This window comes from Malaclemys terrapin, chromosome 3, assembly GCF_027887155.1.
Source record: "Malaclemys terrapin pileata isolate rMalTer1 chromosome 3, rMalTer1.hap1, whole genome shotgun sequence".
NCBI classification, from domain to species: Eukaryota; Metazoa; Chordata; order Testudines; family Emydidae; genus Malaclemys; species Malaclemys terrapin.
In genome coordinates this window covers 96,795,925-96,811,953 of record NC_071507.1, presented here as the reverse complement: position 1 = coordinate 96,811,953, position 16,029 = coordinate 96,795,925, and the positions used below count along the sequence as shown (strand labels likewise).

At 43.8% G+C, this 16,029-nt stretch overlaps 1 protein-coding gene and 1 long non-coding RNA gene across 2 annotated transcripts in view; one reads left to right on the top strand and one right to left on the bottom strand.

The window, feature by feature from the left end:
* The window catches only part of IYD (iodotyrosine deiodinase), a 133,958-nt gene that overhangs the window by 73,367 nt on the left and 44,562 nt on the right, over positions 1-16,029 (top strand). The gene's annotated exons all lie outside the window — the stretch shown is intronic.
* The window catches only part of LOC128834455 (uncharacterized), a 57,258-nt gene continuing 53,673 nt past the window's right edge, over positions 12,445-16,029 (bottom strand). Inside the window, exon 3 of the long non-coding RNA XR_008444429.1 lies at positions 12,445-13,014. This is a non-coding gene — a long non-coding RNA (uncharacterized LOC128834455). The remainder of the gene's footprint in view (positions 13,015-16,029) is intronic.

The window sequence follows — 16,029 nt, the reverse complement described above, 5'->3', positions numbered from 1 at the left end:
CTTGGGCCAGAGCTACACACAGTTTTTGTACTGATTTAAGTGTTTCTATTAGGGGTGTGATGTATTTTACTGAAATAGTTAAATTGGTCCAACCTCTAATGTGGATACACACATTCTGGCAAAAAGGTGTGGCTGCTTCCTCAAAATTGACAGGAATTAATGTTACTGGTCTGAGAAGCTTTATATCAGTGTATAACTGCCTCCGCATTAGAAAGATGTATTGCTTAAATTTACTGGTTTCAAAATGAAATAGTTAAAGCAATATTAAAAACTGTATCTAGACAATCCCTAAGGGTATGTCTAGAACTGCAGCTGGGATTGTGCTTCCCAGCCCGGGTAGATAGACTCACACTAGTTCAACTTGCTAAAAATTGGTCGGGTCCGTTTGAGAGTCCAACCCCGTGCCCGAGGAGTTGGGTCTGAGCTAGAGTGGCTAGCCACGTCTCCGCCAGAGCAGCAGCATCCACACTGCTATTTTTAACATGCTAGCTCAAGCTGATCTAGTGTGAATCTGTCTACTTAGTCTAGGAGTCTTGCTCCCAGCTGCAACGTAGACATAGCCTAAGTGTTGGAGCCTATGATTAAGGCCTCATCTAAACACAGTTTATATCTTGGTTAGAGGTGTGATTTGTTTTTGTCGTTTTCCTACCGAAATAGTTAAATCTTCATAAGCCTTCATGTGAACACAGTTGTATTCATATAAAGGGTTCTTTATACTGGCCTAGTTTATTCCCCTTCCCGACAGGAATAGTTATAAAAACCAGGATAAAGCACATTTTTACTCATATAACTGCATCTACAGAGGGGAGAGGGGTGTGTACTGCTTAACTATACCAGTATATTAAAGAGGTACAATAATTGTATGTAGACAAGACCTAAAAGGACATGTTCAGAACTTTGAGAAACTTCTCCCTTTGTAGCAAATAGAGTGAGTGTAAATATAGCAACAGTCTAGATCTGTAGTGATTGCATCCTATAATCCTGTAATCTTAAAGGAAAACTGAAATGTAATAATAGGAAAGACTTTCTAATCACAAAGTTTCATTTTTATAGTCCATATAATGAAAGATAATTAACATTGAAACAGAACGCTGCCATTTTGATAATCTAATGAGCGATTCTGAGACCCAAGAAATATTGCTTAGCATTTGAAGACAGACTTTCAAAGCTATTATAAAGCAAGTTCTGTCATTTTATAGATTTCTATTATGTTAATTTCATAGTATTTAAGGAAAAGCTGAAATGAATTTCCTGTGTATTTAATTTATCCATCAGAATGAACTTCCTACTAGTGAATAGCATTAGTATTGCAGCTGCCTTCAGGGCCAGTCTCAGCTAGTGACAGTGAAAGTGACAGGTTTCAGAGTAGCAGCCGTGTTAGTCTGTATCCGCAAAAAGAACAGGAGTACTTGTGGGACCTTAGAGACTAACAAATTTATTTCAGCATAAGCTTTCGTGAGCTACAGCTCATTTCTTCAGATGCATAGAGTGAAAAACCTAAAGTGACAGATACGTCTAAAAAGCGACTGGAAAATTCCTTTTCCTGATGGAAGGTGCTAATGGCTTACACAGTGGGGCTGTTGAGGTAGAAGCACCCAAGAGGAAGTTCCTCAGAGAGCTAAAGGAGCCATGCTGTAACAGCACTCAAGAGTCATTAAGGGCTAAAGTGTGTGGAAGCAGAGAAAGAACTGACAGGAACGGGATGCAATGCATGACAGTTCGTTAGCAAGAGTTAGGCTAACTGTAACCCTAATAACGCGAGATTTGTAGAAGCGAGGAATGTGTGAGGCGAGTGGGAAAGAACTGTGTGAGAAGTTGTTGCGACCTTGTGTAGATAATATGGAATGTAGACTAAGAGTCTACATTAGTGAGCAAAACAAGATATCAGAATGACCTATGTATAAACAAAATGCAACTGTTGCTCATTATTGTCTGTAACAAAAGGTATAAATGCTTGCTGTAATTGTTTACCTGTTGAGAGACCTGCTTAGCTCTCTCCCTCTGCGCAATTGTGAGAGTTAATAAAGCATCTGACTTGCTGTACCTAAACAAATAGTGAGAACTCTGTTTTTCTCCGACAAGTGCTTGCCTTCCTTTGGCAGTTGAAAGTGTGTGAGGTTCCTTTGTGTTGCAGAGTAACTGTACAAAAGGAGAGTAAAAAGAACGAGGAGTCCTTGTGGCACTTTAGACCTTGGCTACACTTGCAGCTGTACAGCGCTGTGAGTGAAACCTGTCTTCGTACAGCTGAGTAGGGAAAGCGCTGCAGTCTGTCCACATTGACAGCTGCCAGCGCACTGTCGTGGCCACATTTGCAGCAATTGCAGCGCCATTGGGAGCGGTGCATTATGGGCAGCTATCCCACAGAGCACCTCTTCCCATTGTCGGAGAATAACAGAGTTCTCACTTTTTGGTTGGGCACAGCAAGTTAAATACTTTATTTTTTCTAACAATTGCCTAAAGGGAAAGAGCTAAACAGGTCTTTTTACAGGTAAACAATTACAGCAAACCTTTATACCTTTCATTACAAACAATAATAAGCAACAGCTGCATTTTGTTTATACATAGGCCATCTTAATACCTTATTTTTTTCACTTGTTTTAACTTTTTAGTCTACATACAATATTTTCTACACATTATTTATACAAGGTCGCAACAACTTTTTACACAGTTCTTTTTCACTCGCCTTACACAATTCTCGTTTTTACAAATTTCACATTATTAGGGTTACAGTTAGCCTAACTCTTGCTAACACACTGTCATGCATTGCATTCCCTTCCTGTCAGTTTTTTCTTTGCTTCCACACCATTCTGGCGCCATAGGTTGTGGGAAGGGGGCATGGGTGCCTAGGGAGGTTGTGGAATCTCCGTCTCTGGAGATATTTAAGAGTAGGTTAGATAAATGTCTATCAGGGATGGTCTAGACGGTATTTGGTCCTGCCATGCGGGCAGGGGACTGGACTCGATGACCTCTCGAGGTCCCTTCCAGTCCTATAATCTATGAATCTATGAATGGGTGCGGGGCATTCTGGGTCCTGTCCCAACACCCCGTGATGCATCGTTTCCCATCCCAGAAATCCCTTTGTTTCCGTCCACCTTTGGCACCATCTTTCAATGGTTTCTGTGCAGCGTGATCTGTCTGTGGGAAAGGGAGTCCAAACTGCTGAGGCGTATGCTGATGAGTCTCGCCAGCACGTCATGTTTGGCTGTTGAACTATTCCTTAAGATCCAAAGTGAGAGTGAGGAGTCAGACGATGCTATCGAGCCGCGTAACGCGTATGGCACGAAATTGTTTGTGGCATTCACGGACATGCTCAGCACCGTGGAACACAGCTTGTGGGCTCAGGAAACAAGCACTGAGTGGTGGGATCGCATTGTCATGGAAGTCTGGGATGATGAGCAGTGGCTGCAGAACTTTTGGATGAGAAAAGCCAATTTCATGGGACTGTGTGAGGAGCTCGCCCCCACCCTGCGGCGCAAGGACACGAGATTGAGAGCTGCCCTGCCAGTGGTGAAGCAGGTGGCTATTGCAATCAAGAAGCTGGCAACTCCAGACAGCTACCGGTTGGTCGCAAACCAGTTTGGAGTGGGAAAGTCAACCGTTGGAATTGTGTTGATGCAAGTTTGCAAGGCCATTAATTGCATCCTACTCAGAAGAACCATGACTCTGGGTAACCTGCAGGACATAGTGGATAGCTTTGCACAAATGGGTTTCCCTAACTGTGGAGGGGTAATAGATGGGATGCACATTCCTATTCTGACACCACCCCACCTAGCATCCGAGTACGTTAATCGGACGGAGTATTTATCTGTGGTTCTCCTGGCGCTTGTGGATTGCTGTGGGAGTTTCATTGACATTAACACAGGCTGGCCAGGAAAGGTGCATGACGCACGCATTTTTCGGAACACTTGGCTGTTCAGGAAGCTTCAGGCCAGGACTTTTTTCCCTGGAGTGGAAGATCACAGTAGGGGAAGTTGAAATGCCCATTGTGATCCTTGGAGATCCTGCTTACCCGTTAATGCCGTGGCTCATGAAACCCTACACAGGGAGCCTTGACAGCAGCAAGGAACGGTTCAACTACAGGCTGAGCCGGTGCCAAATGACTGTGGAGTGTGCCTTTGGCCGTTTAAAGGGTCGCTGGCGATCTCTGTATGGGAAGCTGGACTTGGCCGAACACAGCATCCCCGCGGTTATATCCATCTGCTGTACCCTCCATAATATTTGTGAAGGGAAGGGTGAAAGCTTCACTCAGGCACGGACCTCCGAGGTTGAACACCTGGAGGCTGAATTTGCACAGCCAGAGAGCAGGGCTATTACAGGGGCCCAGCCCGGGGCTGCAAGGATTAGGGATGCCTTGAGGGAGCAATTTGAGGCTGAAAACCAGCAGTGATGTCTGGTGCCCTGCACGGCAGTGAAGTGCAGTAGTTCCAGTCTTTAGGAATCAGTGTTTGCTAAGCAGACTTGTAGTGCATGTTTATTTCCTGGGCTAAGGAATCTTTTACTTTATCCAATAATAAAGAATGTTTTCAAAGCCAAAAAATCCATTTATTGAAAAGAAAATTTATTTATTGAAAAGAAACAACTGCTTGGGAATCAGAAAGGGCAAGGGGGTAGGGTGGGGAACGGTATAATCACAGATTCGCGTATGTCCTGTCTGGTGTGCTGTGCAGTGAGTGCTGCACTTCAGGATAGCTATACTGCATGGTGATGGGGGTTGAGTGCAGAGGATAAGGGTCGTGGTTTTCAGGGCTGGGTGGTGAAGATACTGGTGTTGGAGGTAGCTGGTGACATGAAGAACCCAGAAGTTGGGGAAAGTGGGTTGGAGGTGACAGAGGGGCACAAGGGAAAAAGTTTTGGGACAAGGACTGTGGGGGGGGGGGAAGCGTTTGCGTTACTGCTCCTTCTGCATGGCTACGAGCTCCTGGATAGCGTCTGCTTGGCGCTCCAGGATGCTTATGTGCTGATCCGTGCTTTGCTGCCGGTGCTCCGCGCTTTGCCACTGGTGTGCTGCGTTTTCCTGGAGGATCCTGCTTTCTCTCTCCCTCCAGTTCTGTTCTTTTTCATTCTCTTTAATAGATTGCCGCATCACTTCTTGCAGCATGTCTTCTTTGGTTTTTCGCGGTCTCTTCCTGAGTCTTTGCAGTCTCTGAGCAGGCGATAAGAGGGACGGCTGAGGTCTCAAGGTTGTTGCAGCTGTATAGCCAAAATGCAACATTTAACAGAGGCAGCATTGTTTATACCAGACAGAGTAATGATTTCCCCCGCACTTAAGGAGGGCACACACAGGGTCTACACAATAGCATAATTTTCCCATCCCAAACAGAGCACACACAACCCACGGGAGCCTCAAAATGGTGAGTAAGGGGGACTGATTATTTCAGGGCTGTACTGTCCTCTGGGTTTCTGTGCCTTGGGGAAAGCCAACAGCTTCAGGGGGCACCTACACTGAACACTGTCCCAACATTTTCCACAGGAGTTCATCCTGGACGATATCTCGCTGCTGAGGGTGACCTGGGAAGCAAGGGAGGCTCTTCTACTGCAATGCGGCTTCCGCCTTGGCCCATATGCAGCTTGCCTGTGTGCAGCAATGGTCCCCCTGTGGCACAGTGGCATGGACACGTTAGCCTGGCTGGGACAAGGACCACGGTGGCTCTGCCAATAAACCTGCGCAAGCACATTGCACGCGTTCTGGATGAGACATTCGAAGAGATTACCGAGGCCGATTACCGCGATGTGATAAACCACATCAATGCACTATTCCGCATCTAGGCATGCATGCCTAACCCTCCTCTCCCAAAGAGCCCGCACCGAAAAAATTCCTTCCCAGAAAAAAAAACCGCTTACCGGGAACCTGCTCTTCTGTTTGTCCTCCACCAAGTACCGGCCGCTGCGACTGGCTACCTTCCTCCTGGCTCGAGAAGAGCTCCTGGCTGCATGCCTCCAGGGATTCCAGGCTGTTTCCATCCATCCCACCACCCTCACTCCCGTTTTCCTCCTCCTTCTCCTCCTCCCCCCATCCCGGCTCTGAAGTATCCATGGTGGTGCTCGGAGTGGAGGTGCGGTTAACCCCAACTATCACATCCAGCTCTTTGTAGAATTGGCAGGTTGCGGGGGGAGCGCCCGAGTGGCCGTTTGCATCGCGGGCTTTGCGGTAGGCACTCCGCAGCACCTTCACTTTAATCCTGCACTGTCTGTTCATGGCCCCTTTCCATCATGTCCTTTGATACCTTCCCGAAGGTATCGTAATTCCTACGGCTGGAGCGCAGCTGGGACTGGACAGCTTCCTCCCCCTAAACACTGATGAGGTCCAGCAACTCGCCATTGCTCCGTGCTGGGGCTCGCTTGGAGGCATGGTCACCTGGAAAGATTCGCTGATAGCACTCCATGCTGAGCAAACAGGAAGGGGATTTTTTAAATTCCTGGGGAATGTCAAGGGCGGATCACATCGGTGGTTACCTGAGGGCAATAGAGTTTGAACTGATGACCACAGTGGCTAGAACAGGCATTGTGGGATACTGCCAAATACTTCTGGAGGCCAGTCACAGCGCATTGGGTGGCCACACTGGCGCCGCAGCGGCGGTGCAATACACAGTATTCCTCTCAGGAAGGTGGAGTACATGCAGCGCTGTAGCCGCGGAGATACAGCGCTGTATGTGCCTTGCCAGTGTGGACGGGGAGTGAGTTACAGTGCTGGGGGAGGCTTTATTGCGCTGTAACTCACAAGTGTAGCCAAGGCCTTAGAGACTAACAAATTTATTTGAGTATAAGCTTTCGTGGGCTAAAACCCACTTCATTGAGGTTTAGCTTTCTAGGTCACGTGGTTTCAGTAAGCAGGTTTGGATTAGGAGTTTCCCCTATGACACACTAGGACAGTGGTTCTCAACCTTTCCAGACTACTGTACCCCTTTCAGGGGTCTGATTTGTCTTGTGTACACCCAAGTTACACCTCACTTTAAAACTACTTGCTTACAAAATCAGACATAAAAATAAAAAAGTGTCATAGCACACTATCACTGAAAAAGTGCTTACTTTCTCATTTCCCCCATACAAATCAATTGGAATAGAAATATTGTACTTTTCAGTTTATAGTATATAGAGCAGTATAAACAAGTCATTGTCTGTAGGAAATTTTAGTTTGTACTGACTTCACTAGTGCTTTTTATGTAGCCTGTTGTAAAACTAGGCAAATATCTAGATGAGTTGATGTACCCCCTGGAAAACTTCTGCATCTTCCCAGGCGTACACATGCCCCTGGTTGAGAACCACTGCACTGGGGGACTGGGAGACTATTAAACCATGAGACTGCAGCGAGGCACTGGGGAGGGGAGGGGGGAGAGAGAGTTGTATGACAGCTGCTTCTGTGAACAAGACAGGTGCAGGCCTGAAGGTTCTGCAAGAAGGGAGTGCCTGTGTGCCGTTTGTTACCACTGTTTGAGCAAACAGGGCTTATACATTTTGTAAATGAACAAATTTCCCTAAAGAAATACTGGACTCCAGGCCACTGATTTCTGTTCCAAATAGTAAACGGACCCACAAAGCCTCAAAAATGTTACCACTTAGCAAAGGGGTAGCACTATTTTTATTTAGTAAACATTTCTTTAGCTATCGAAGATATTGTCACAGCAGGAAAGAAACCTCGATATACCTCTTCCGTGGAGTGGAAGCCTTAAGGCGGAATAGTAGGCATTCACCTAAAGCTCTATATTTCTGTGAGCAAAGAAAACATGTTCAACTGTCAGACTTAATGTGCTGCTCATCCTGTGTTCATGTAAAAAGTTAAAGCCTCAGCACTTCTCATTCCCCTCTGCCAATTACTTCATTAACACTGTGGCAGATTTGCTTTGCAAGTGGATGCTTCCCCTCTAGTCTGACAAGTTATTTGGTAATGACTTTCTATTTGGATCTAGTCTGCAGTCTGAATGATAGTCAGAAGATAGGGACGCAGACTGACACTGAGGCATAGAAAATCTATCCCGCCACAGCTGTGATTGACAGAGGTTAAGACAATCAATTGCTCCAGGTAAACTAAGCCTCCTCTGTAACAACTCCTTTTCAACAACCCATAGCGGTCTGAAACAAGGCTGATTTTTATCCAGTCTGCTCTGCGGTTGGCCTGCCTGAACCCTCTTCATTCTGCTGTCTAGCACTGAGGACTCCTTGCTGGGGTATCCTGCTGGCTCATCTACTCCAAACCCACTTCTCCTCTGCTGGGCTGGCTCGCTCCTTTTCCCTCCCCATTTTGCCTTTCTCAGATGAGTAGTCCCCTTGATTTGTATGGAACTACTCAGGGAAATTGAGGCAGTAGGATTGGGCCCCGTATATAGTAGGCATTTCTGTGTGGCCCTGATCTGCTTCTGTCCCCCAAAAGACTTTCTGCCAGGGCTGGCTTCCTGTTAACCCTAGCTTCCTTCACTATAGGGCAAATGAAAGCTTGTAGAAAATGCGATTAGCCAGACATAGTTTTAAGCACTGCATTTCTGTGAGGAATCAGTTACAGGAGCTCTTTAATGTCTCCCTCCCCGCCCCAGCCCACCTCCAAATTCCATCATTGCCCATACAGGAAATGAAATAGAAAGTGCTAAAAACATATACCATTTTGTTACCACATCTTAAATTGTGAGCTTCAAATCCTGTTCCTATTAAAATGGATGGGACTTTTCCAACAGGATAGGGTCCTATGTGAGTAAAGTGACACAGTTACAAGTCTAGATTTAATCTGACTGGGAGACACAGCGGGTGTTAACCTCTTTCTTCCCAGCTTCCTCCAAGATAATAATAGTGGAGATTCTCAGGACAGGCAGTTTCTTGAAGAAAAATCTGTGTGGCAGTAGCTAACTAGTTATTCCTCCCTTAGGCCTGGTCTACACTAACCCCCCCAATTCGAACTAAGGTACGCAACTTCAGCTACGTGAATAACGTAGCTGAAGTTCGAAGTACCTTAATTCGAACTTACCTCCGTCCAGACGCAGCAGGCAGGCTCCCCCGTCGACTTCGCGGTACTCCTCTCGCCGAGCTGGAGTACCGCAGTTGATGGCAAGCACTTCCGGGTTCAACTTATCTCGTCCAGACAAGACGCAATAAGTCAAACCCAGAAGTTCGATTTGCTTGCCGCCGAACTACCAGGTAGTTTAGACCTACCCTTAGTCTTTCACCAGAAAGCTCCAAACATTGTGACAAAGCTCTGTCCTTATCTCCAGGGGTCCTGCATTTCCTGACAGATTTAGCTAGCCTCAGAGGCTCACTGTGACCCTCCACTTAACCCTTCTCTCTAGAGAAGAGGGTCACAGTCTATATTTTCATCATAAGCCAGCAAGGGAGGGGAGGAGAAGCTATTCTCCCTTGCACAGTTGTCTCTGTTGTCTCATTGATTAATCAGGGGGGCAAAGGGGAGAAGCCCAGGCCTGCCCTCTACTCCAGGCTCCAGCCCAGGGACCCAGATAGTGTCAGCTATGGTAGTTGACCTTTTAGGAACAGGACACGTACAATTCCCTGGCTTACTTCCCCACAGCAGCCCCCACTTCCTCAAGCTCCACTTCACCCTTACCTCAGGGCTTCCTTCCTTGTACCTAGTATGATGTGTACAGCTCAGTCTCTCAAACAGCATAGCTTCTCACAGCTCCTGACATGCACACCCACCTGACTAACTAGGAGACTTTTAACTAGTTTCAGCCATCCCCTGATTGGCTTCAGGTGTCCCAATCAACCTAGCATCCTCCCTGCCTTCTGGAAAGCTATTAATTGGCCCCAGGTGTCTTAATGGACCTGGAGCAGCTGCCATTTAGTTATCCTGGTACCAGGGATTTGTTTAACCTGGGGTTAATATATCTATCTCCCACTACTTTTCTATAGCCATCTGGCCTTGCCCCATCACAATGTGTATAAGGTAACATCCTAGTCAGTTTGTGTAAATGCATTCACAGACCCAATATGACGAGCTGTATTATGTTTAAGATTTTTGCTTAGGGGTGTATCTACTTTGTCCCAAAAGCCTCTGACTGAAGGGCAATGTCCTTCTTCCTGGAAGTATTCCACTCTATTGTGTTCATATTTCTGATTTACCTGAGGTATTTATGTTAACTTTAAAATATTTATGGGTGCTCACTGTGCTGCTGAAGGTGATACAAAACTAAGGTCCTGACTATAAGTAATGATTAAAGAACCAATGACACTATTCACAACAGTTGGAATGTCAGCCCACCATATCCCACTCAATGCCAACTGGCTAACTACAGTCTTCCTGGCTAAAGTTTCATCTTCTGTAATCTGATATGATTTTACTTTTTATTTTCTCTCCTTGTGTAATGCTGCTGTGTACTATGGAAATAGCTTCTACACTCCACCTCTGGGATGGCTGCATTTCAATGGTAATCAGAGTGGTGTGTGTGTGTGTGTGTGTGTGTGTGTGGTGTATACACAAACACCTATGGCACTATATGTAAACGTTAAATCTCTTATAAATTCTTTGGAATACTGCAGGATGAAAGTTATTGTATACATAACAGTATTACTGTATTTTGAGGGTTGCTCTTTTGCCATTGGGAATCACAGGAGACACACATTTCTGTTTTTTTTGTGGGGGGGCAGCATTGTGATTTGTTGTTGGTGGTAAATAGTAAATTCACCAAAAATGCATTTTTTTTTATGTATGTATGTATGTTTAGGGCACAAATATTTTTCACGGGAAAAAAAAAGAAAAAGAAAATAGAAAAATTTTGAAAACCTCAAAATGGTTAGTTTTGACACTTTCAAAATGAGCCCTTTCAACATTTCATTTCAAAATGCCATTTTCTAAAAGAAATGTAATTTCAAATTGACGTGTGAAATTTCATTCAGCCCAAACAATTTTCCAGGGTGGGGAGGTTGTCATTTTGGTGAGGGGATCTTTCTGTTCAGACACTGAACTGAAAAAACATTTGTTCACTCAGTTGTAGTCATTATTTCTTCCTGATGTCCCGGGAAGAATCCCACAGATCCTGAAGTCAGGAGAGAAAATTTTGCCAAAAAAAATTAATAATAATTATTAATACTGGATCGGTCACAAATCTGGAACTTATCAAATTGCTGTGAATGATTTTTCTTGAAAAAATTGCTATGGCAAAACAGGGCTGCTATTCATTATCAATATGTAAAATAAATAATCTCTGGCTCCAAAACCCTGGTTTGAGAAGGTGAAGCAGGCATTGAGGAACATGCTTAGAACCCCAAGTTATTTTAAGCCAGACTTAATGCCAGATATGACATTTTCAGAGCAAGCTTTTAAAAGCTATTTAGGTGTTGATCCACTCAGCATTGCAATGCTTAACTGACTAGGCATTACAAACTGACTGTTGCAAAGCCTAATTTTTTAAAAAAAATCTGGGCCTAAGGTACTAGCTTTCTAGCAGCAATGAAGATGTAATAAAAGACCAGTGATATTTCATTTGGGCGCTTGGCCATCATTTAAAGGGAAGAAATCAATTTACAGCAACTGTGAAGAGTTATTCATGTCTGGAGCCTGATCAATTTAACTGTGGAAACATGCTAGTGCAGTCACGGGATCAGAATTTTAACACATTTATCCAGTTAAGCTTTCAGGCCATCAAGGTAAATAGCTGACCACAGCTGCTCAGTTTGCTTGAATTAAGTGTCATTCATTATTCACTTGAGACAAACTGATAAGCCCCTCGCTGTCCTAAAATACCAGTTCTTTCTAAGCAAGCATGTGGCGTAAAGACAGTGTGGATCAGAAAAAGCTCTTCCCAACCACATGCAGGATAAAGAATGTTCTTGAGACTCCGTTCTATTGTGTGATGCTTCAAACAATTTCAAATTAGGTTACTAGTCATGGGCTGTGTAAGATCCTAGTCAATCTGCTGCCAGAACTGTTTTACAGTATGTGGTTTGGGAATCTGGAAGTTTCTCTTTAGAAGTTAGCTGATGGAAAACACAGTCAGTGCTTTCATGTGAGCTCCTGATAGGAGGCCATAACTTTAGAGAACATGTACAATTGTTGGCTTATTTATGAGGAAGGGGGGAAAATAACTGTTGTGGGAAATGGACATATCATTGTTCCTATGTTGCTCTTTACACTATTTATATTTTACTGCCAGTGAGATAGCACATACACACTAGTGACAAACTCCCCTGGTGATTACCAAGCCCTCTTTTGATCTTAGCTTGAAACCTAAAAGGAGGGAGTAGTTCCGATTTGTGGCTCTGTTTCTATTACTGCATTGCTCATGGTATGTTTTACTTCTGCTACTGATCTATTATTACAGGAACATTTTCTGATACAAAACACAGCATTAGGAATGTAATAACCAGCATCAGAGCTTATAGTCTATCCTCCTAGCTTTGGTGGATGGTATAGGATCATAGAACCTTTGGGCAGTAAGACAGGTAAGAATATCGTAGCCATCTCTTTCACGTCTGACTTTGTCTCTTCTGGTGTTTGGAATAACATTGAACAATCATATCAGACTCAAAATCAAAAGTGTTTCTCTTTTTCTTTAAGAAGAGATACATTTATTTGTGTGAGCACAGGAATGCAAAATCAGTTGCTGGCTCCTTTGCTCAGATTTCGGGGGATTATTTTACTTTTTTCAAATGGTTTCATTCCCTATAGGTGTGTCCTGGCCTCCACTGTAGTACTTAGTCTTGATGACTCCACTAACGCCCACTGCTAAAGGCAGAATGATCTATTTCAGACTCCCCTGCTGATTGAACTTAGCCAACAATCCACTCATGACTCCAGCAGATGTTTCTGCTTTCTTCTCTTTTCCAGCCAGTGAAAACTATAAATCTTCCCACCGTCATTCCAGAAATGTGAGATGTTTTCCTCTTGACACCAAAAACATCTCATTGACCTTATCTGCATGTGACAGAACATATGTTTGTGGATGACCCAGACACGCAAGTTTAAACTAACACAAAACAATAGTTAACCCTTGTAAATGATGGATCTAAATTTGAATAGTGTCTACAAAAATCATAGGATTTTCATTTCTGCAGTGATGGTTAATTCTGCTGCTCCTGCACCTAAAAATGGATTAAAAGAAAAACTTGATTACCATATAGTAATAAATCAAAATACTTAATCTTCTCAGTATAGTTGCTCCTAGTACTTTTATTACACTAGTACCTTATGTACATAGGATCCAATCCAACAACCACTGATGTCAATGGGAGACCTTCCATTTACTTCAATGGGCATTGGATGAGGCTTAAAAAAAAAAATCCTCTAAACCAAACTGAGGCCTTAATGTACACTCATTACAGTCCTTCCATTGTCTGAGGCAGGAGATGACTATGCTCTTCTTTGTCTGATTTCCCACAGGCACACACAAGAGGAACAGACAGATCAAAGGTGGTTCCACAAACCTCCATTTCAAATTTTGTCCCTTTAGGATACTGGATCAAGTCTTGCCCTGCTTGGCCGTGACTAGAAGTCACTACCACATAAAAATATGAGGTGAGTTAGTTGTCTGAGTCAGGTTCCCTGGAGACTAGAGGCAGTGTATTTTTTGGTGCTAACTAGTCACCTCTTCAGTTTCCATGCCCAGTTAATCTTTGGTCTCTTTGAACAGTGCTCTCACACTATAATTTGCTCACATAACCTTAGACTGTCAGGAGCTTTCAGGAGGCTGGATAGTTATGACATGGCAGGATGTGGCTGTATAGGAATTACATACATTTTAAAAATCTCATTAATATGAAAAAATAGAGTTCTGCATTCCAGGAAGAAATACTTCAAACTTCCTCATGGCAAATAAAGACTGCATTATGGCATAAGTCTCGGGGTTTTTTTTCCCCAGAGCAGCAGTAAGTGACTTGAACTTGTTATAGCTCATTTGCTCTATGACGACATCTGTAACTCTGGGTCCTGTGGCACCTTTAAGACTAACAGAAGTATTGGGAGCATAAGCTTTCGTGGGTAACAACCTCACTTCTTCAGATGCAAGAAGTGAGGGTCTTACCCACGAAAGCTTATGCTCCCAATACTTCTGTTAGTCTTAAAGGTGCCACAGGACCCTCTGTTGCTTTTTACAGATTCAGACTAACACGGCTACCCCTCTGATATCTCTAACTCTGACAACTATAGAAATGTAGGGCTGGAAAGGACCTCAAGAGATCCTCAAGTTTGGACCCCTACATTGACCTGATCATCAATAGGAAAGCAAGTTCCTGACAGGATATTCTTCACTAACAATTGTCATTGTCTTCATTGAGTAATAAGGTGATGATATCTCCTCCATTACGGCCATCTTGGGAGCATTCTTTCAATTAAGCAAACAAATTGTATTCTTTGCACTAAGTTACAGTTTATTTCTTGGCTGCATCTCAGACTTAGCTGGATATTGTGTGTTCTGTGATCAATATTTTTCAAACTGGGGAATGTTCACAAACTCTAGATTAGCAAAGGGAAATTGATATTATTGAATCTATAGAACAAATTCACTCAGGGTCTGTACTGGCAAGTGAGGGAACCCCTTTCTTGGAAAATCTACCTAGAAAGAGGTGGTTGCAACAAAAATGAGAGAGCTAATTAGCATAGCCACTAAAAAAGATGTAGTGGAAGATGTCATGGTCAGGACACCCGGTGTTTCTTCCCCACTGCCTCCTTTGGAAGGGCATCATGGTGGAGATGAAAAATGGCCTCCCACAGCATAAGCCTTCCACCTGCAAGAATATTTCCATACACAAGAACATTATGGTAGAAAATATATTTTAATACTGTATCTTTGATGCATTGAGTGTATGGCTATAGAGGAGCAGACTCACCCCTGTGGCGCCTCCTGCTGGTGACTTCCGGGAATTAGCTCTTCCAGCATCCTGGAGCACCCTCTGCAGGCCAGTGGTCCGCCTGTCCTCTGGCCCCCCGTGTCCCTCCCTGGACCCCGCTACAATGGCCAACAAATTTTACCAAACTTGCAAATCAAATGTTAATGATCATTTCTTAACATATGATTTAATAATGCCTATTACAGTTAAGGCACGGGACTGTGAGCCAGTAGATATGGGGTCTTGGCTCTGCCACAGATTTCACAGACAAGTCACTTTGGCGAAAGTACCCTCTAATTTTGGGTGCCTCACATGACACATCTGGGGCCTGATTTTTCAGAGGTCATCAAGTCAGACACCAAAATCAGAGATTACTTTGGAAGGTTTTGGCCTGTATCCCAGTTCACCTATCTATGGTGGGAATGGCAATATTTCATAGGATTGTTGAATCCTAACTTATTTGTCTGTAAAATGCTATAAATGGAGGCCACCAGAGAAGCACAAAGTATTTTCATTTATTTAATGTGGGTTTACACTGAAAAGTGCCTGAATAAAATGGCCTTGTGGGGTTCCAGGTTAATTGTCTCAGTGATTTCCTCATCAAATGTGTTAATTTTACAAATCAATATATATATATTTTTAAATTGCCAGCCCTTCAAATAACCTGAGAGCTGAGAGTCAAGCCGGAGTTCTCATCTTCTTATATATCATTACTAATGAGACAGGTTCTGCAGGTCAGTTTAGGCACTGAGTGACACCTGTGCAACCAGTTACCTTCAAATTACACACCCTGTTACATCTGCATAACACCCATGGCCTTCAAATTATCCCCTCAGTGACATCTGTACAACCTGTAAAAAGCAACAGAGGGTCCTGTGGCACCTTTAAGACTAACAGAAGTATTGGAGCATAAGCTTTCGTGGGTGAATGCCCACTTCATCAGACGCAAGTAATGGAAATTTCCAGAGGCAGGTATAAATCACTATGGAGATAATGAGGTTAGTTCAATTAGGGAGGGTGAGGTGCTCTGCTAGCAGTTGAGGTGTGAACACCAAGGGAGGAGAAACTGCTTCTGTAGTTGGATAGCCATTCACAGTCTTTGTTTAATCCTGATCTGATGGTGTCAAATTTGCAAATGAACTGGAGCTCAGCAGTTTCTCTTTGGAGTCTGGTCCTGAAGTTTTTTTGCTGTAAGATGGCTACCTTTACATCTGTTAGTGTGTGGCCAGGGAGGTTAAAGTGTTCTCCTACAGGTTTTTGTATATTGCCATT